At 36.8% G+C, this 22,500-nt stretch overlaps 1 protein-coding gene across 5 annotated transcripts in view; it reads right to left on the bottom strand.

The window, feature by feature from the left end:
• The window catches only part of LOC122813988, a 558,403-nt gene that overhangs the window by 258,481 nt on the left and 277,422 nt on the right, over positions 1-22,500 (bottom strand). The gene's annotated exons all lie outside the window — the stretch shown is intronic.

Genomic DNA, 22,500 nt, shown 5'->3' with positions numbered 1-22,500 from the left:
TTGCCTCTTATTGGCTAGCATGAGCACCCACATCAGCACAACAGCTTAGGTACTCCCCGTGTATATATGTAGGCCCACCTACATGCTTATGAAGGCTGTAGTCACCAGCTTGGTAAACAAAGCCTGTATTTTCAATTAAGGCTGTTTCACCTGTCAGCTTCCATTTGCATTCAGCAAAACAGGCATTAGACCAACAGTCCCCCCCAAAGTAGGAAAGCCAGCATTTGTTAATCATTAACATCCTCCTCTGCCTAGCTTTTCTAGGGCCTGAGCTGCTACTTGAACTCGGGATATCTGGGATACAATCAGGGCTTTATCCCTTTACACTACAGAGCCCAGTGTGGGCAGAAAGGAATTTTAATGCCGGATCCACTTTGAAGCCTATGGAGAAGCATTAGTTTATGTTTCTTCTTGCAGAAACCCCTCCAAAACACAGCTGTACAGGAAATATAACATTCATCCTTTGCAAACTAAACTCAACATTAATAATGTACTAAAAAACATTAGTAGTGCACTAAGTGAAGAAGTCGATGAATTTAGGGCTACAGTTATTTTCAGACTTAGTTCTCCCTACCGATAATGGTTGAAGTGTACCAGTTGCATGAGAATTCAGAGTTACTTTAGCCTCATCTTCTCCAACAAGAATCTATGAAAGCAGCATAATCCATGTGTTTGTGTAGAGGTATATGTACAGAGACTAACATGCATTCCAGCCTCTCGGAATAATCATTGTAGTTAATGCTGTGCAGTACTTGTCAGGAGTATCAGCTACTGCAGTCGCACCCTCTCCCATTAAGGGTCACTGTAGGTAATGGTGTGCGTTTATTGTCTGGAGCTGTCAGGAGCTGCAGTCCCAGCCTCTCCCACTAGGGGTCACTGCAGGTAATAGTGTGTACTAATTCTCAGGAAGTGTCAGCTACTCCAGTCTCAACCTCTGTAACTTGGAGGGGGGGGGTCACTCTAGGCAATGATGTACTAGTAATCACTTTGGAGAATTCTGTGCTACTGCAGTCCCACTCTCTCCCACTAGGGGTCATTGTAAGTAATGGTATGCACTAATTGTCAGACGCTGTTAAATGCTACAAACCCAGCCTCTTCCACTAGGGGTCACTGTGTGTAACAGTGTGTACTAACTGTTAGTAGGTGTCATCTACTCCAGTCCCAGCCTGTCTAACTTTGGGGGGGGGGGGGGTTCACTGCACGCAATGGAGTACAAGTAATCACTGTGGAGAATTCTGTGCTACTGCTGTCCCATCGTCTCCCACTAGATGTCACTGTAGGTAGTGGTGTTTTTAAAATGACTTTGAAGTACAGGTAACAATAGATGACTCTAATATAAATATATATGTATGTGTGTGTGTGCGCGCATGTGTGTGTGTAATTTAGCTCATCTTTTGCCAGATGTTGCTTCCTAATTCTGTTCTATCCTTCTTTTATTTATGTACTATACCATACTGTATCACTGTGTCTCCTATACTAATTCTTTTATCTGTAAATGTTATGACATCCTGTCTTACTTATGCCATTTTAGCCCGGGTCTTACCCGAAAAAGGGTCTTCAGGCCAGCACACTAACCCACTTAACAAATCTATCAATAAATAAATGCAGATTCTGGGAAAGTTCATAGCTATTACAGTTTTTATCAGCAGGAGTGGCTGCAGACATGATGTAAAGTCTAATTCTGTAGCCATTCAGAGCTATTCCAACACCAGTGTCTAAAATAACTCACTGCAAATTTACTCATGGTTCCCAAATAAGGCTAACCAGTTGTAATAATCCAAAAATATTTTTAAAATGGCTTTAAAAATGTAAATGTATTTTTCTGAACACATATATATATATATATATATATATATATATATATATATATATATATTTTTTTTCATACCCTGTTGTGATAACAAACCATTGGTGGGTCTTGAACCTTACATGCATAGACCATGCATAACCTTCTATTTATTGGAAGGAATCAAGACAACAGAACAAATAAATTAATAAAGAAGAAGGGAAAATCTGTGAGTAACACACTTGGGACTCTCATAGAGCACTCCATGCATGAGCCAAACAGACTCTCACTTCATAAGGAGAACAAATGGGTTTATATCACATAATTGAACTTCCAAAACATTGAACACCATAAGCTCGAACTTGGAAGTTTGAAATGTGATAACATCGAAAGCTCAGAACAGCAAATTATTTCCCTGTTCCGAGAAACACACACACAACACAAGTACACCAAAAACTGTTTCTAATGCGGGGGGCTTTGCCCCCACACCCCCTGATGTGGGTGGGCTGTGCCACCCCACACCTCCCCTGCTTAAATATACCAACTCCAAGATCACACCATAGTGGAGGAAATAGCAAAGCCGCCGAAACGGCCCACCGAATTCTTGCCCTGGGTAAGGATTCGATGTTCCACGGCTTCGATATTGTCAGTGTTCGAGGTTTTGGATTAGATGTAATAACGTTCAAAGTTGTGAGGCTTCAATGGTATTGATATAAACCCAAAAAAACAATATAATTTTCTTAGTTTATTGTTTGTTTACAGAATCCACCAACTATGTAGAAAGAATCTTTACAGCGGTAATCCATGAGCACTGTTGGTTAAATGTGTTACTCTGAATCATGTTGTAGGCTAAGAAAATCAAACCCAGATCTCAAGGACAAAGGTCATTAGCAGCTCATAGCTTTAATCATCTGTGCTTACCTGCTGTGTAGACAACTGCCACCTCTAGGGTAGCTGAGAGAAGGAAAATACTGTTATTAAGGAACTTTATTAGCCCCAAAGCACCCAGATCATAACCCCACCAAAGTGCAGAATCGTTCTTTTTCTTTTTCATGCCCTGAAAGAGCAGACTTCAGAAAGACAAACGGTAGCTCAGCCTGTCTGAGAAAAAAAATGCCTTTGGTCTGATGTTTTATACCAAAGATGGAAAAATAATTTCAAATATGGAAAATGCAGCCATATGGTACCAGGAGAGGTGAACATCAACTAACGTGATTCTCCGTCAAGTTTAATGTTTAGCACATTCTTGTTATTATTATTTTGTATATGACAAATAAATCCCCTCAGAACTCATTGCAGCAGAATTCAAGATAGTCCCAGCTCCCTTGCATTGCATATAATACTGTATTTTTAAATCATATAGATTATATGTGATTTCTGCCATTCTTAAAAATTATGCATACGGTTCCAACATCTTATTCAATTTCCATTCATTCATCTTTCTGAAGTTTTCTTTATCTATTTGGGGTCACAGGGGATCTGCAGTCTATCTGGGCAATTAATGGATGCAAGGCAGAAATCATGTTTTAGAAACAATGCCAATTCATCCCAGGATACACACTCCCCTGCAGGTAATTTAGACAGTTGCTAATTCAACTATTAGCATGACTCTGAGATGTGGGACGAAATCACAGACCCAGAGTGAAAACATACACAGATAGAGGAACTGCATAGAGACTTAAACGGAATCCCAACCAGAAAAATCAAAACAGGGAACCAAGACCCGGACGGCACAGTGGTGCAATGGTACCATTGTTGCCTCACAGCAAGAAGTTCTCCAGTTCAATTCTCAGCTGGAGTGCCTTCTGTGTGGAGTCTGCATGTCCTCCCTGCATTTGTGTGGGTTTTCTCAGAGTACTTTGGTTTCCTCCCACATTACAAAGACATGCATCTGGAGTGTTTCTTCCCAGGCATCCACTGAAAATTGGCTTTGTTCCAAGTCAGATTTTCCCAGAAAACAAATGTTAAATAAAAATAAGACCTGTGAGGTGATAACATTGGCAATGTTTGACTGTGCCTTCCACATCTACACACTGATGAACTAGTAAAGATTTCCTTGTGGTAAGTACATGTCTTTCTTTGGGGAAATGACTCTTGCAGTCTAATTATTATAATGGGGATAAAAATATGCCCCTGTGTGAGGTAATAGCTGTTCTCTGCTAATGATTCTTCATGGTCAGGTGACATGTGCCAAATACAAAAAGCAACATGGCCTCACACTACATTTATTTCGTCTGACTGTTCCTTGGTTACACATCCCATTCATGAGTAGAATGTTCCACTCATTTTTTTATGTTGGTAACCATTAAAGTATCTTAGTATTCATTTTTTTATAACTTAGGGAATAATTGTCTTAACATTATTTGTTGAACTATTGCAGGGTAGTATCATCTTCATGATGAGCGTAATTGCAAACCGTATGCTAGATATAAAAACATGACTAAAATAAGAAGAGAGCTTGTCTTCTGTTACAGATAAAATTACAAAAAATAGAAAATAAGGCTAAAACAAGGAGAATTAAAGAAGTCAAGGAATTGTAAATAGCCTTAGAGTCATCTTAGGCACTTCCACTACAAGGATAAGAAAGTATTTGAGAAAGTGTGAGGAAAAAAAAATAAATTATTTTTTGCTGGTTTCAGGACAGAAGGCAGATTTCTCATCAGCAGCAAAAGACCAAAAGGAACCATGAAGTCTAGAAAACGCAGTCCTGGGATTATAGGAATCAGAATGAAGGATCAACGATGGCGTTCCCAAACCTGGCACACCTATTTGGGATTATAGGAATCAGAATGAAGGATCAAAGATGACGTTCCCAAACCTGGCACACCTAATTTTCAGGCTGCAACAATATGTTTAAAACTCACCTTGGAAAAAAAGTAGGTGGATGAATTCTTATACTAATAAATAACAACAACACAAAAGCTTCCCTTAAAAGCTGACAAACCTTGAAAAATGAAAAAGACCACTTTGAAGGCTTCTGTAGCATCTTACTAACATTGGTGTAGCCCCCCCAAAGTGTCCATTTACAATACTGAAACCTAATAAGTGAAATAATCTGAATTCACCATTTTGCAAGAACCTTTATTTTCTGGGAAAGTTTAATGTAAACTTTAAGAAGCAAGCAGAAATGTCCTACAGGGCTGCCTGGATGCTGGTGGCCTCATCCAGGTCATTACATAGACACCTCAATTCAACAGGAAATCCACTCCTTGATCTCTGCATTACTAAAATGCTCAATCACAACCCTTTCTATACGTCTTCCTTCTCTCAGTGATCAGTGTCCTCTCACATTTCACCTCATTTTACCATCTAAAGCCCCTTCAAAACGAATTAACTTAAGACCTGCATTACTCAAAAATATCGCTGTTCAACATCAGAAATTACAAAAATATATACATACAGACATACATAAATAAATAAATAAACTGGAAACCTGTAATAAGACTTCTTCTGTTAAAGACAAACAATTCCTTCATAAATAAAACAGACAGAAATAAATATCCATAAGAAATATAGTTAAACATGCTACTACAAAACATCAAGTTAAATACCTACAATAATGCCAAATTATCCTCCAAAATGTATGTGTAGTGTACATATGTATTTTTATTGTGTATCATCTCAACTTTATGTAATTACTTCTCATCTATTGTACTTACCGTAGTGCTATTTTTGATTAACTGTTACTGTTTCTGGAGCTTTTTTCCTTGAGTTTCCACTGAAAATGAGCCTATGGCTCAGTTGGACCAACCAATTATTGTAACAAATGACAATAAATAAAATAACGAGAAATAATTTTGGAACTTTGTCACTGAAGTAACTGTTCTCTTGTCATATAACAATTCTTTAACCCCTTCCCACACAATGCAAATTGCTTGTAAAAATGATCTATGTCAGACTCACCCAATATGTCACTAGACCAAGAGTTGTCTCCCAGAAACAAATCTGGTTTTGGTCCAGTCATAGTGCACTCACAGTCCTATGGAATTGATGTAATTCTGCTATCTGAACAGCGGCCAGCTCACTGGTACCATCTCTATCTACCTTACCAAAGCCTTTAATCTAATTAACCATAACATCCTCTGCGTCATCTACTACAGATAGCATAAGACTCAATTCCTTATGTTAGTTTCAAAACTTCCGCAAAAATCACCATTTCGCTTTCAAAAGTCGTACCTCCATTCCCCTGTCAATCAGCCTCCAAACGTTGTGCTACACGTTTCCATACTTGCTGCTCTACTTTATTCGATTTTTATGAATACATTTTCCCCTCCACCGTTATCTAGATAACTTGGTACTATTTTCCACAACAACTCAATACCAAACCTACGGACAGACTTGCAAGCAGAATTCCTCATCTTAATCTCCAGCAAAAGCCTCTTTCTTAACTCCAACAAAACCAGAACTATGATTTTTGACACCAAACTAAAAAAAAAAAAAAACCCACAAAACTATCTTTGACCACAAAGACATTCCCATAGAAAGCTCCCTCCACCTCGACTACACAAGGAAAAAGGTTAACACTCAACTAATTGGGGCCAATAAAATCTCTCCCTTTCTTACTAAAACCCACAGACACAGGTAAAGGCTTTCTATTTTACTTTAAAACACTCTCCTCCTCAAAGCCTCAGCATCAAAAACAAACTCCACACACACACACACACACACACACACACACACACACACACATTCAAACAATAGCAAATACAATGCTTAGATTTATTATTCAGTTACCAATAATGAACACCACTGTAAAACAATGAAAAAAGCAAAATAGCTCTCAGTTCAACAAAGTGTTGACCTTCTTCTAAGCACTCAACTTTTCACACTCCAAGTTGACCAGACCTTTTCTCCCATAGCAGCTAAACTAATCAGGCAACCTTCTTCTTACAGTGTCAGAACCCACAACCACTCTGCCACAACACTGCAACCCCCCTAAGACTAGACTCCATTGTACAGATCGTAGCTTCGCTGTAATAGGTCTAAAACTCTAGGAAATCCTTCCCCCACAAACAAAATGCACCTCATCTCTGGGAAAGTATCCTCCCAGAAATAAAAGACACCTCTTCTCAGCCACAATTTAAAACTCAGCTAAATGCCCGTTTCCTATCATCAACCAAATGTCACTGCCTCTCATCCAGACATATCACCTACTAGGTAAGATCACGCTCTCTTTCTCCTACTAGTAACATTCTTACTATCCTTCATATGTCATATTCTATTTAATATAACTTTTCCTTCCAACTACTGAAAGAGTACACCTAACATTCTTCACTTCATTCAGCCATCTTGTATAGTAAAGATCATGCACAGCTAAGTAGTACAAAGACATCTCGTTTTCTGTGTGATATTTATACTGATTTAGTGTATAGAATATATATTACAATATACTCCTCACATTTTTGTTACCAAACAACAGTATTTTACACATTTGTATTTTATTATACTCTAATTAAATGTTATTCTGACTTTCTTTGTATTCCAGACTGAGACTAAAATTGATTTTTCATGATCAGTGTTCTTCCTCTGACTTCTAACCAGTTTATTCTGGTAAATCCATTTTAAATAAATAAACCGATCTCTAATCAACTTCCTTTGTGAATTCTATATAAACTTCCTCTCATCCACAACAAATCTTACCATCAGATTTCTGAGCCACAGCTTTACAACCCTCCTTTCATGCCTTTCAACTGTCCAGATTTTTGTCTCATATTTTTGGTTTGTTCCTCATAAAGTCAGTGATTTTCTGGCAGCTCATTGAGGATTGAAGTTTAAAAAATGACATAAATGTGAGTTTCAGACTTGATATCATTCAGAAAATGTATGCCGACACAAATCCAGTTATTCTAGAAACTTTATAAGTTTATAATTCGAATATTTAATTTTTTTCCCATTTTGGCCCTCCTCCTGTTATTTAAGACTTTGTCCTGATTTTTGGGGCTAAGATGCTAAGAGGTATCCCTTCTTTTCAAACATCGTAAATAAAAAAGACATTGCTTGTTTTATTGATAAAAAATCTCAGCAGATGTCCCAACAGGCCAAATGTTACACATCTGTTGTTTATCTCCCTATGTAAAACTCATATTTGTATGCATCTCCAACACATTTACAATTTATACCTAGCAAAAAACGCCATGCCAGTACTGTGGAAACAAACGCTTATAAAACCCATTCTTCTAGTTACCAAATCAAGCTCAACAAATTATTTCAGGGCTATTTCGATACTATTCACTCTCGACAACACATTTGTAAACCTGGTGTACTCTCAGTTAAGTGAATACATCCAAAAATGCAACACTCTCTCAAGAACATCACAGATTTTGGTCAAAGAGCAATAACCATCTTGTATGCCTTTACGGATTACCGATAACATCCCGCTCAACATGGATAAAAGGAACCTAAGGTTCATTATTCATAAACCTAACCAAAGCTTTTGACTTGGCAAATCAAACACTATTACTTCACCCTCTTATTACAGCAGGACTTGGTAGCCAAGATTTTCTATACAATAGAAAATATGCAGTTCATATAGATTCTGCAACTTGTTCCACATCCCTTCTTAATAAAGGGTTTCCCCAATAATCCTTCTTCTCCCATACAGTTCTCACTTAAATAAGCTACCAACTAATCTCCCTATGTCTCAGTCATCTTGTACATAGATGACATGGTGATTTAAAGATCTCAGCTTTCACACAACTTTATCAAAAAGCAGTTACAGCTAGGCCTCCAAAAACGTTTCAATTGGCTCCAATCTAATAAGTTAATCTAAAAAAAAAAAAAAGAACAAGATTTTTGAAAAAAAAACTCCCTGGTTCCTTAAGATTGGAATATATTCTGCAATAATCAAGACACCAGTGATTACAGTGTCTTGCGTACCGAGAGACACTAAGTCATAAAATATCAGGATGTGCAGGCAGAAATGACAGCAATGTGAAAAAAAGATAACCTGGACAGTTCCATTAAAAACAACACCTCAGGGACTTTAGAATGTGGTTAGACTAGCAATTAAATTTTAATACCATGTAGAAATGATTAAAGCCAAAGTAAATAAACTCATTTTCTGAAAAAATAAAATCTTCCACATTTTTATCCCCAGTATTTATAATGGCAAGGGGAAAAATGAGTCCTCTTATACTGGATGAAGTATCCATCCACAATCTCTTTTTCCCATTTTTGCACATCAGGTTGGAGTTTCACTTCTTCAGTGACAATCATCTAGAGGCAAGGTTTATACTGCTGGGTGGCTAGTCCTGCCACAGTAGTTCTACATCACATACTCACATGCACACTCACACCTGTGGCCAATTTAGAGTGTCCAATCCACCTATTGCACGTCTTTGGAATGTGGAAGGAAACCAGAACAGCCACAGGATACTCACATGAACACAGGGAGGACATGCAGACTCCATAGACAAGGCACCCCAGCTGAGAATCAAAACAGACAACCTCTTGCCATTAGGCAACAACACTTTCCACAGCACCACTGTGCCTCCCATACCAGATGGAATATGTACCACCTTTAACCTCTTCTGCCTGCAAAAAGAAATTACCTTCCTTGCAAACTTCAATCATAGCTGCTGATAAAACACTTTTGTTTTGTTGCCCAAAGCGAACACTGCTGATCACTTCTTAAAGAAGCTAAATGGCTTCCAGTAGAAAACAGAGACAGACTTCTACTAATATTCTTATCTTACAAGCTATTTATTGTAAACTGATTCCCTACCCTTGCCAGCTGGCTCAGACAACAATGTAAGATCACTAGACCCCTCCCCAAATTACCGTCTTACAAATACCTAGAATTGAGCTTCACCGTGTTAGATATTTATAAGACATCATTGAGAACGACATTTAGACAATTGATATGTGAATAAAATGCCAAGTTTGTTGTTTTTCATGCTAAATTTTTATTATTTATAGACAGATAGATATGATACAAGATGTTACAATCTCAACTAAACGCAAGAATGTAGTGCATTATACATAAGCCCTGCCCAGCTTATAAAGTATTTGCAAACATTTGCATAACTCAGATCTGACCAGTCACATTAGCCTGTAGTAAACGAGGAGTATCAATGTTAAGTCCTCATGTAAAAGAGGAGTATCAATGTTAAGTCCTCGTGTAAAAGAGGAGTATCAATGTTAAGTCCTCATGTAAAAGAGGAGTATCAATGTTAAGTCCTCGTGTAAAAGAGGAGTATCAATGTTAAGTCCTCGTGTAAAAGAGGAGTATCAATGTTAAGTCCTCGTGTAAAAGAGGAGTATCAATGTTAAGTCCTCGTGTAAAAGAGGAGTACCAATGTTAAGTCCTCGTGTAAAAGAGGAGTATCAATGTTAAGTCCTCGTGTAAAAGAGGAGTATCAGTGTTAAGTCCTCGTTACCCATAAAGTGAAATAATGAATAACACTAGTTAGCAGAGGAATGATGTATGCGAAAAATGGTATTGTTGTGTTCATTTAGTAAAAAATTATTCAAGGATATCCCACTTCCTCTGCCCTCTTCTTGGATTTTTCCAAGGCATTTGATATGGTTGATCACCAACTTATGATTCATACCCTGCAAACCCTCTGCCTAGATCCTAAAGCCCTCCTTTGGTTTACATCCTATCTTAATGACAGACAGCAGGCTGTCCTCTGGCAGAATAAGCTCTCTAATCTATTACCAAACACTCTTGGAGTACCACAAGGCTCCATATTAGGACCACTACTGTTTTCCATCTTTATTAATGACCTGCCTACTATCATACCAAACATCAGCTGTATCCAATATGCTGACAACTCCACTCTGATCTGCTCAGCTCTATCTCCCATTGACTTAAAGACTGATACCCAGTCTACATTCACTACCATAGAAAACTGGCTCTCCAAGCGTTGTCTACTACTTAATCCCAAAAAAACTAAAATGCTCATATTCCCACCAACCCAAAGGTCTGTACCCTTCTCCTTCACCATAAATGCAAAAGATGGGACAGTCATCTCCCCCGACCCCAATACAAAATTACTGGGAGTCATTATAGACAATAACTTAAAATTTGACCACCATGTAAATCAAACAATCAAAAACATCACTAAAAAAGTTGGGTCACTCTATAGAATCAAAGCCTTCCTCACCCCTCCAGCTAAAATAGCCATTGCTCGCTCCCACCTACTTTCAACACTCCTATATGCCTCCCCCTTCTCGCCAATATAAATAAAACTGAACTTAATAGACTAACAACCTGTTATAATCACATTGCCAGGTTTGCAACAGGCCTGCCTTTCAGAACCCATCACTGTATCAACCTCAAACAACTTGGATGGCTGGAATTTCCCAATCTAATCCAGTACAACCTGCTGATAATGGCTAACAAAATCCTCTACAACTCAGATAATACTCCAGCCCTTAGAAATACTATCCTCCCCATAACAACACACGACTGATCCGCTCATCTGATAAGCTACAAATCCAGACAATTAAAATTAACAACGCAGCTGGCATGGCCTTATTTGCAAACTCGGTAGATAGAATCTGGAACATGCTTCCAGCTGGCATGACCATGCTCTCCTCCCTATGCCAATTTAAGGCCACAATGAAACAACATCTGGCATTAAATTGGCTATGCCACTGTGACAAGCCTGGCTAAGCCATCAACATGAATGTAATTTACTTATCTAATAGCTATTGTTAATTTCTACTGACTACAACCAGGGTAATTTCTATCCTGTAAACTTGTCTATTCAATGCTTAACTATGTACTTTTGGAAATAACCTACATGTAAATTTGTACTATTTAGTCTGAATGCATTTTCTATCTGCATTTTTATTTTATTTTTATTATTTTCTTAATTTGTATTGGTACTTGTATATGTTTGGTGCTGCGGTAATGTTGTCGCCTCACAGTAAGACGTTGTCCGGTTCGATTCTCAGCTAGAGCATCTTCTGCATGGAGATATGCATGAATGGGCATACCTTCATTGAAGGTTGTGTGTCAGGACTGGTAACTCGGCATGTAAAAATCAACTACCAATCATTAGCGGACTGGAGTTCCGCTGTGGTGACCCCTTACTGGGAAAAGCTGAAAGACACAAACAAACTTGTATATGTTTGGAGCTTATCTCCCCAGGCCTCCACTGTAAATGGACTTTGATCCAGTCGGACTATCCCAGTCAACAAATGTAAAATAAATAAATAAATAATAAATGATTGCAAAATCATTCTGTGTCAGCCTGACTTGTAATTGCAGTTAGGCTACAACCGTGTCTCATAAAGACAAATGCACTAGAAACGTCTTCATTTCTGAGCTACAATGTCATCCTGTATCACTATAAGGCAGTACAACAGATCTGAAGTTTTGTGATGTGCTTCTAATAATGCTACAGAAACTAAAACCAAGTGACAAATTCCATGCAACAGCTCATTACACTACTGCCAAAAATCGCAAGTCACATTTTGTGATAGAGAGTTGCAACTTTTGTGGAAATGACTTTTCCATCACCAAAACAACCCTGTATTCTACCAGCAAATGCTTCAGCTTATACCTGGTGTTTATGAGTGTGCGTGTGTGTGCGTGTGTGTGTGTGTGTGTGTGTGTGTGTGTGTGTGTGTGTGTGTGTGTGTGTGTGTGTGTGTGTGTGTGTGTGTGTGTGTGTGTGTGTGTGTGTGTGTGTGTGTGTGTGTGTGTGTGTGTGTGTGTGTGTGTGTGTGTGTGTGTGTGTGTGTGTGTGTGTGTGTGTGTGTGTGTGTGTGTGTGTGTGTGTGTGTGTGTGTGTGTGTGTGTGTGTGTGTGTGTGTGTGTGTGCGCGCGCGCATGTGTGTGAGCGAGCACACGTGTGTTTGTGTGTTGTGTTGTGAGTAAGGCTAGAGTGGTCTGATGTTCCTTAATATTCAGTATGCCTGTTTATCACAGGAGTGCTTTATACAGACATGAAAGAAATAACAGTAGTAGCTGTATGAGGACATTTTCAACAAGCTTCTTTTAGGTGCCCTTCAGATTAATACTGGCAATATATAAATTCTATAATATGTCCACAAGCAATGAGAGAGGAGTGCTTACTACTGGTCATAAAGGCAGTGAACATCTAGAAACTGATTCTAGAACATACCATTGCTCTCCAAGCAATTTGCCTTCACTTTTAACAGGTTGCTAAAGCACTGTCTCATGAATGACAAGTGAACAGATCAGTAGTTCTACATGTCATTTCTCGATACGGAACATCTTACACAAATAGGTTTATAGCAGAAGAATATAACTAGACTCCAAATTTGTGTTCTCTTTGTCCTTAACCATAAAACTAGAAGCTGGATACTTTCTGTTTTCTTGGTCTTACAACCCGTTGTATAACTTCCCATTGATTCCTTTCATTTAGAAAGTACTATTTCTGATTAAGGAAGACTTACAAGAAATAATTCTCGTGGCTATAAAATGGCCAAGACCACCAAGGTTCATACAGTAGATGGAGAAGATAGCTCATCCTGATTCATTTGTTCCTTAGTATAAAACACTAACAAGGATCAGTATATCACATCTTGATTTATGTGTTCCTTACTACAAAATACTAACAAGGATCAGTATATCTCATCATGATTTATTTGTTTCATACTACAAAATACTAACAAGGATCAGTATATCTCATCCTGATTTATTTGTTTCATACTACAAAATACTAACAAGGATCAGTATATCACGTCCTGATTTATTTGTTTCATACTACAAAACACTAACAAGGATCAGTATATTGCATCCTGATTTATTTGTGCCTTACTACAAAAATACTAACAAGGATGAGTATATCTCATCCTGATTTATTTGTTTCATACTACAAAACACTAACAATGATCAGTATATCTCATCATGATTTATTTGTTCCTTACTACAAAATACTAACAATGATCAGTATATCTCATCCTGATTTATTTGTGCCTTACTACAAAAATACTAACAAGGATGAGTATATCTCATCCTGATTTATTTGTTTCATACTACAAAATACTAACAAGGATCAGTATATCTCATCATGATTTATTTGTTCCTTACTACAAAATACTAACAAGGATCAGTATATCACGTCCTGATTTATTTGCTCCTTACTACAAAATACTAACAAGGATCAGTATATCTCATCATGATTTATTTCTTCCTTACTACAAAATACTAACAAGTAGTGTATCACATCCTGATTTATGTGTTACTTACTACAAAATACTAACAAGGATCCGTATATCTCATCTTGATTTATTTGTTCCATACTACAAAATACTAACAAGGATCAGTATATCTCATCCTGATTTATTTGTTTCATACTACAAAATACTAACAAGGATCAGTATATCTCATCCTGATTTATTTGTTTCATACTACAAAATACTAACAAGGATCAGTATATCTCATCCTGATTTATTTGTTTCATACTACAAAATACTAACAAGGATCAGTATATCTCATCCTGATTTATTTGTTTCATACTACAAAATACTAACAAGGATCAGTATATCTCATCCTGATTTATTTGTTTCATACTAGCAAGGATCAGTATATTGCATCCTGATTTATTTGTTCCTTACTACAAAACACTAACAAGGATCAGTATATTGCGTCCTGATTTATTTGTGCCTTACTACAAAAATTCTAACAAGGATCAGTATATCTCATCCTGATTTATTTGTTTCATACTACAAAATACTAACAAGGATCAGTATATCTCATCATGATTTATTTGTTCCTTACTACAAAATACTAACAAGGATCAGTATATCGTGTCCTGATTTATTTGTTCCTTACTACAAAATACTAACAAGGATCAGTATATCTCATCATGATTTATTTGTTTCTTACTACAAAATACTAACAACGATCAGTATATCTCATCCTGATTTATTTGTTCCTACAACGATCAGTATATCTCATCATGATTTATTTCTTCCTTACTACAAAATACTAACAAGGATCAGTATATCTCATCATGATTTATTTGTACCTTACTACAAAATACTAACAAGGATCAATATATTGCATCCTGATTTATTTGTTCCTTACTACAAAATATTAACAAGGATCAGTATATCGCATCCTGATTTATTTGTTCCTTCCTAGAAAATGCTAAAAAGGATCAGCATATTGCATCCTGATTTATTTGTTCCTTACTACAAAATACTAACAAGGATCAATATATCGCGTCCTGATTTATTTGTTCTTTACTACAAAATACTAACAAAGACCAGTATATTTCATCCTGATTTATGTGTTCCTTACTACAAAATACCAACAAGGATCAGTATATCTCATCCTGATTTATTTGTTCCTTACTACAAAATACTGACAAGGATCAGTATATCTCATCCTGATTTATTTGTTCCTTACTACAAAATACTAACAAGGATCAGTATATCTCATCATGATTTATTTGTTCCTTACTACAAAATACTAACAAGGATCAGTATATCTCATCATGATTTATTTGTTCCTTACTACAAAATAATAACAAGGATCAGTGTATCACATCCTGATTTATTTGTTCCTTACTACAAAATACTAACAAGGATCAGTATATCTCATCATGATTTATTTGTTTCATACTACAAAATACTGACAAGGATCAGTATATCACATCCTGATTTATTGGTTCTATACTACAAAATACTAACAAGGATCAGTATATCTCATCCTGATTTATTTGTTCCTTACTACAAAATACTAACAAGGATCAGTATATCTCATCCTGATTTATTTGTTCCTTACTACAAAATACTAACAAGGATCAGTAGATCTCATCATGATTTATTTGTTCCTTACTACAAAATACTAACAAGGATCAGTATATCTCATCATGAATATATTTGTTCCTTACTACAAAATACTAACAAGGATCAGTGTATCACATCCTGATTTATTTGTTCCTTACTACAAAATATATCTCATCATGGTTTATTTGTTCCTTACTACAAAATGCTAACAAGGATAAGTATATCTCATCATGATTTATTTGTTCCTTACTACAAAATACTAATAAGTATCATTGTATGACATCCTGATTTATGCGTTCCTTACTGCAAAATACTAACAAGGATCAGTATATCTCATCATGATTTATTTGTTCCATACTACAAAATACTAACAAGGATCAGTATATCGCATCCTAATTTATTTGCTCCTTACTACAAAATACTAACAAGGATCAGTATATCTCATCATGATTTATTTGTTCCTTACTACAAAATACTAACGAGGATCAGTATATCTCATAATGATTTATTTGTTCCAGACTTCAAAATACTAACAAGGATCAGTATATTGTGTCCTGATTTATTTGTTCCTTACAACAAAATACCAACAAGGATCAGTATATCTCATCATGATTTATTTGTTCCTTACTACAAAATACTAACAAGTAGTGTATCACATCCTGATTTATGTGTTCCTTACTACAAAATACTAACAAGCATCAGTATATCGCATCATGATTTATTTGTTCCATACTACAAAATACTAACAATGATCAGTATATCTCATCCTGATTTATTTGTTCCATACTACAAAATACTAACAAGGATCAGTATATCACGTCCTGATTTATTTGTTCCTTACTACAAAATACTAACATGGATCAGTATATCTCATCCTGATTTATTTGCCCCTTACTACAAAATACTAACAAGGATCAGTGTATCACACTGTGATTTATTTGTTCCTTTCTAGAAAATACTAACAAGGATCAGTATATCTCTTCATAATTTATGTGTTCCTTCCTACAAAATACTGACAAGGATCAGTACTTCATCCAAGCTTTAGGACCTTCAGTCTTCATTTCTGAAGGATTTGCTCCTGTAACAAAAAGTTCAATATTTTCAACAGATATCATTCTCACCTTACTGGATGCCAAGAGACCTTAAACTGGAAAATCGTATCTAAATAGGTGGAAAAGGTTACTCTGTAGAGCACCTGAGTAAATAAAAATGACCACAACCCCCTGCCCAATTCCACAGCTACTAGATTTCCTTTGTCATCTGTAAAGACAGGCTTATTCTAGCCTTTTGTCACAGTACATCTTTTATAATCTGTCTGGATCTCAAGTCAACTCACTGGTCTCCATTAGCACCATAACCGATACTCTCTTAAAAGAAGCCCTGCATCTGAGATTACCACAGTATCCACCGTGTCATTTTTTAGCCGCCAAACGTTATGGCTAAAAAGCTGGCATTATTGTTTTTAGTGCAGGTTAACCTGTAGACCTCATTTCTTTTATGAAAGGTAATTTTTTTGTGCCAATATGATCTGCTAAAGGGTTGTTGATAGAACCTAAAGTTCATCAAACCTTACACCATTTTCACAATGATATTGCAGCTCTGGGAAGTGATATAACTTTCATAACTACAGTAACTTCAGCTGTTTCACTGAGCTGTTCCATAAAATTCTGCTCATAAGCACAATCTAGTTAAGTGTAGCTCTATAAACTAATCCTTCCATGTAAGGGAATCCTTACTTATTCAGATCCAAAGCTCATCTTAAAGCAGTACACCTCCATAACTTAGTTACCCTCTGTTTGCAGACTATATTACATGACAACTAAAACTACCAACCAACTTGGATTTCAGGTCTGTACTTTAACATATGGCATACCTATACAAAATAAAGGTCAGCTGTAATAACCAGATCTATCTTATATTTTAAATGTGTTAAATGGACAATTTATCCTTCACAGTGTATGTAACATGTTGCTGACAGTTGGCCTCCGAGTATCTCCCCAGCCTGCTATAACCATTAGTGTTACATCCATTTTCTAAACACACACACACACACACACACACACTCCAACATGCTGACACATCCTGAAAACTGTAAGTCAAATATAAAGACATGTCCCTATTTACACTTTTGCAACCTGATTATTACATGTAAAATCACATAAGTCTTATTCAAGCCCCAGAAAGTTTGTTATATATCCAGTTGTATCATATATGTTTCCTAAGTTCATCTTCTTAAACTAGATGATATAAACCCAAACCATAGTCCTCAGAACCACTATACCACCCCATTTTCAGCAGAAAATATATCGCACATAGGTATCCAATTCACCCACATCAATACCCAAAGTATAAACAATAAGGGAGACACCTATAAAACATGGCTGAACTGGAATTCCCCAGGCAAAGCTTATATCTTGGAAACCTGGCAAAAAATACACACTGTTCTTCTACTCCTTATAAAGTGACAAAAGAGCATGTTCTACATAGGGAGATGGCATTATTATTTTCATCAAAATTAATCACTAATTCAGTTCTGGACTTCTAGGCCAGAGTATAACCCCCCCCCCCAAAAGAAGAAAAAAAATACACATCCAACTTGAATGTTAGTTCGACTGCAAGCTAGCAGCTTAGTCAAGATCACTATCATCTCTGTTTATGTTGTAACTCCAGAAAACGTTTCCACCACAAAGCCCCAACACCCTCTCAAGCCATAGCAACATCTTGCTATTAGGAGATTTTAAGCAGGACATGAGGACTCAAGAAGTAACTAATCAGTAGACTTTTCTCACAAAATGAAATTACTGAACTCATGAACACAACTGCCAGGTACAACCCCAATACCAACTCACACATCAGTTTTGACCTCATAATTACTGGCATTCGCCATTAAATTCATAGCATTCCCACCCTACCCAACTGTCTAACTGCCCACTGCCCCATTAAAGGAATCCACACATTCAATTCTCATAAACCATCATTTAAAATTATTCAATCCACGCCTCTCCCAAAATAAAGGAAAAGGCCTTGCTATGGAACTCAACTTATCTCCACTGCCTGATTTCCCTTATACCAAGAAAATAATCCTAATGATAATAATATTAATACCAATGTCCTGTACCTCTTTAACAATAGTCTTATCCACACTTCTCATTTGTAGTCTCAACAAAGTGTTTTCCCTTCAAAACAAAATAGAAGAAACAACTGTCCCTGGATAAACTTCATTAGGCAAACTATTAAGTCATGTGATAATACATGGAAAATTTGGAAACATCTCCCCCATAAATTGACTACCTCAATTTCTTTTCATGGTGAAAGAAATGTAAACTTGTAATGAGAGAGTCCAAATCATATTGCATAAATAAATTGTAGGCAGCATCAAATCTATCCATCCACAACCCCTTTGTCCCATTTTTGCATATGAGGTCGAGATGCCACTTCAAATTCTAGACACTTTTTAAGAGATCCCATAAAATGGATTATATCATTGTATAGCTGTTCAAATATTTCATTTCTAACCACTGTTCTTCCTCAGATGTTCAACACTCCACACAACAACCTCACATACCTCCAAACTAACTACCTCTAGATAACTGCCTTACTCCATTTTACTTTAAACAGATCACTGAAAATGTAATCAAGAAACACAGCCTCCATCCTAATTCTGTACATGCAACTTTTTACAACTAATATACCAGACAATTTCCAAACCTTTTGCCATTATTTTTAACCTGCCTCTTCTATCAGGAATTGTTCTCTCACAAGGCTCACGCCTCCTACTGGACCATAGGACTGCAGACCTACCTTAATGATCTGCCATGTAACAAAGTTCTTTGAAAGGATAATTTACAACGAAACCATAACATTAATCATCTTTTATCCTCTGCTTATAGACTCACACAATGGCTTTCTTACAAGATGTAACACAGTAACTGTTCTGTACACAGCAATAAATCATATTTACACAGCGGTAGAAGAAAATCTTTGTGGATTTGGAACAGTTATTGAACTAAAAGGACCTTCAAGGGGGTTAATTGCCACTTTCTCTTACAAAAACTATAGAAAAAAAGGCTTTGGTGCAAATGCAATCAGACGGTTCTACCTATCTAACCAGTCTTTCACCATACTAAATAATAAACAGCTTGCCACAATATTGTTGCTCTGTATAAAAGTCATGTTGCAATGTTTTTTACATTCCTCTGTGCATTTTATTGTTTTTGCTGATTTGACATAAAAAAATGTATTGCAAATATTGTGCTAATTTTAACAAGTGTAATGTTCCTGAATAATTTTGTACTGGCAACTGTAAAGTACACAGCATTTACCATTACACACCGTAAACCCAATATTGAATGAAGATGCTATTGGCAAACTTTGCACATTCATGTAAATCTGCAGTTGCCTTTCTTTATCTGCATTGTAAACAGTTTGTTTTTCAAAGTATAGTGATTATCTCTGAATATTTCATGTATTAAATTCTTGCCCTTATGGGCTGTGGTTGTGGCTGAAAAGGGTCCGCTGACCAGCTGTTCTACCCAGTTATCAAATGGCAATAAATAAAATGAAATCAAATAAAACAGAACAAAATAAATCCTCCCACTATGATGTTTGTCACACTACATATGCCAGCACTATGTAATCTAGGCACCAAATTTAAAAGATATCTCATGCAAACTGCTTAAATGTGAAAAAAAACACAAGATTTTCAGGAAAAATCTCAGAAAGTACCTAATATTTCATATCAACAAATGTGAATGCTTCAGAGATGCCAGCTAAACACATTCATCTGGTTTCTGAAATCACCTTTTCTCCATTTCATTCAACTCTAAAATGCTGTAAGTAAATAAATAAGCTGCAAACTGACCACCTTTCTCACACAATCGTTATACTGTCAGTAACCGTGGTCCAACAATATTACATAACCTCTAGACACCCTAGATTTGGCACTCCCATTACTTTCCAGTTGTTCTTTATTTTTTTCTTCCCATCCTGTTCTTCTTCCACCCTAGTTAGTAATCACGCCTGTTCTCATTTTTTTACATCCTTGTCAAGTTAATCTGTTGTCATTTTCCATTTCTAATCTTTTCCTTACGATTTCTTATCTACATTTATGTGTTTTTACCTTAATTCAAGATTTTAAACTTTCTATTTGCAGTACTTACAGAGAGGTAAATTGTTACATGTACTTATTTAGATTAATACCTTTACTGCATCTATGCCTTGTTTATATTTCGTTAAACATTGTATTTAAATCATTGTAACTCTGTAATTTATGTGCCTGTGCCTACATCGTGTTTGAAAACAGTTCTTGAATGTGCATGGCTGACTCAACCAGCACCCTGCACTGGTCCCATGAGATAGTCCCCCCGCCCAAAAAAAGGACTTCTGCAAAATTGTAGCATGCCGTTAGGCAAAAAAAAATAGTTTTGTGACCTAGAGTGTCACTGTTTTAAGATGTTTTGAGTTCAGATAAGTGTGTATCCATCAAATGAGTTTAGTACCAGGTCCATTACAGTTATCTCCTGCTCGGGATCCGTTACTGTTATCTCCTGCTCGGGATCCGTTACTGTTATCTCCTGCTCGGGATCCGTTACTGTTATCTCCTGCTCGGGATCCGTTACTGTTATCTCCTGCTCGGGATCCGTTACTGTTATCTCCTGCTCGGGAAACGTTATTGTCATCTCCTGCTCGTTAAGTTTAGTTATTAGTTAACCGTGTTTCTTATCCAGATGAACTGATGATAAGATGCAAGAATCACTGACTTTACCTACTGAGAGGGGGAACCATCAACCTCTTAGATGGAAAACAGGCAGGTCAGCAAGTGATATGCCATGTCGCTGTAAGACTGTCTCACTTAAAAGAACCACAGGTATAATTATATTCTTTGTATCTACAAGAATTTTAGCACATCTCTCCTGTCTGCCCATTTTGACCTGTCTCTGCTTGCGTTTGTGCAAACATTTTTCTTGGGGAAAAAAGTATTGGAATGAATTACCGTTACTTTCTGATTGCATTTAGTCTCATCTCTCTGTCATGACCTGCTTATCATGGGTTCTCCTGTATGACACAGTCCATGGTTTCACTGACATACACAAGACCTTTCATCAAAAGACCCTGGAAACTAGAGATCCATTAAACTGACTAATCTTATTTTCAAAGCATGGAAAGAATTATCATAGAAATTATCAAAAAGGACATAGGAGACAAGCACACACTGGATCCATACCAGTTTGGCTTTTCCAGAAAAAGATCATTATTACTGAATCTGGTGAACTTCTCTGAAAAGGTCACTAAGGCAATAGATGAGGGGAAAACACTGCATACTGCCTACCTCGATCTGGCTAAAAGCATTTGACATAATACCCCACTCAGGCATTGTCAACAAACTTACAGAACTAGGTATAACTCCTTCATGACATGCTGGATAGCTAGGTGGCTCACTGATAGGACCCAATAGTTTAAAATTGGTGAGGCCACCTCCAGAAAGAGACCAATCACCAGTTGAGTCCCACAGAGCTCTGGTCTAGGCCCACTCGTCTTTGGCATCTACTTCTCAGATGTCACAGCCAATGTCAGATGTCTCTGTCTAACCAAGTTTACAGATGATTGCAAACTAGGAGCAGTCATTGTATCCCCCCAAGATGAAAACACCCTTCAGGAAGGTCTAACACAACCAAACGTTTGGTGCAAAAGCCATGTTCTAAAACTTAATACCAATAAATCATAAACATTAATAAAACAGTGCTAAAAGTTGATTCATTAGTCAGGGATCTTGGAACTCATGTAGCTAGTAATCTAGCCTTTGATCAACATGTATCCAAGGTAGTAAGAAAATCCTTCTATGTTGCACTTGCAAGCAAGGACATGGCATCTAGGTCCAAAGAGATCATTATACCGCTGTGCTCAGCCCTATCAGACCCATTGTAGAGTATAACGCCCCCTTCAGTATGTACCTGACCAGACACATACAGCAACTGGAATGTCCACAAAGGATCCTTACA

Source organism: Protopterus annectens, chromosome 10.part0 (assembly GCF_019279795.1).
Source record: "Protopterus annectens isolate FY-2018-M chromosome 10.part0, PAN1.0, whole genome shotgun sequence".
NCBI lineage: Eukaryota > Metazoa > Chordata > Ceratodontiformes > Protopteridae > Protopterus > Protopterus annectens.
This window is presented reverse-complemented; position numbering and strand designations above follow the sequence as displayed.